This window comes from Haemaphysalis longicornis, unplaced genomic scaffold (assembly GCF_048455015.1).
Source record: "Haemaphysalis longicornis isolate Haplotype H1 unplaced genomic scaffold, Haemaphysalis longicornis Haplotype H1 scaffold_5, whole genome shotgun sequence".
Taxonomy (NCBI): Eukaryota; Metazoa; Arthropoda; class Arachnida; order Ixodida; family Ixodidae; genus Haemaphysalis; species Haemaphysalis longicornis.
Genome location: NW_027526385.1, coordinates 172,166,381 through 172,167,293, shown reverse-complemented (window position 1 = coordinate 172,167,293; position 913 = coordinate 172,166,381). Strand labels below are relative to the sequence as shown.

The 913-nt window shown below is 51.0% G+C and overlaps 1 non-coding gene across 1 annotated transcript; it reads left to right on the top strand.

Annotated features, from left to right (window-relative positions):
• The first annotated feature begins 446 nt into the window (after nucleotides 1-446).
• On the top strand, nucleotides 447-519 carry Trnas-acu (transfer RNA serine (anticodon ACU)). Its single transcript has one exon. It is a non-coding gene; the product is annotated as a tRNA-Ser (tRNA).
• The last annotated feature ends 394 nt before the right edge of the window (nucleotides 520-913 follow it).

Genomic DNA, 913 nt, shown 5'->3' with positions numbered 1-913 from the left:
AACCTTCGATACGTTGATGGGCACGTTCACCGCCTGTCCCTTGATTCCAAACTGCCCGTTGCCTCGAGTCAGCCGCCTGATGCTCGTGAAGGGGAGTCGAGGCGCGATGAGCCGCTCTTCGACCGGGTTCAGATAGGGAAGATGCGCCGGCCGAAGAGGATAACGGTAGCCGAAACTAACTCAGCCCTCCTCTTCGCAGCTTTGTCTTCTTCTCCTTCTTCTTCTTCAGCGGTTCCCCTACTGGAAGATGACAATGGTGGTTGAACGCGAAGCTATCTCATGATGGATTGTTTGGTTGGCCAGTCTATAGGGGCATCATGCCACAATCATCATCAGACGCGCTGTGGACGCCGGCCAAGGGACGCACGACAACCCCCGACTATAATGCATTTCTGCATAAAATTACATTGACATAAATACCCCAGAAAGCGGGGGAGAAAATCGCCCCACCGGTAGCGTAGTGGTTATCGCACCAGACCACTATTATGGAGGTCGTGGGTTCAAATCCCACCTGGCGGGCATTTTTTTCTCCGCTTTCTTTCTTTCTTTCCAAATTCTTTATCTGTTTCAATGACCTACCACAACCTCCCCTTTGCTTTCCGAGGTTTTCTTGACTGCCAACCCTTATTTCTGTGTTATTTCTACGAGCCCCTCGTTTCCCATTCTGATTCGCTACATGCATAGCTAGGGCCTCTGTTCTGGCAGTCTTGGTGCCATAGGGAGCTTAAGAGGGTTCAACGCTGTTTGACCACTCTCGAAATGTCGTAGACACTCGAGTCACGGCGCGGGGACTAAAAAAAAAGGTCCCCTTCACCCCGAGAAGTCAGAGTGGCGCTGGCTACCACCCCCAAGTAGAGAAAAAAAATATATTGACATAAATACCCCAGAAAGCAAGGGAGAAAATCGCCCCGTC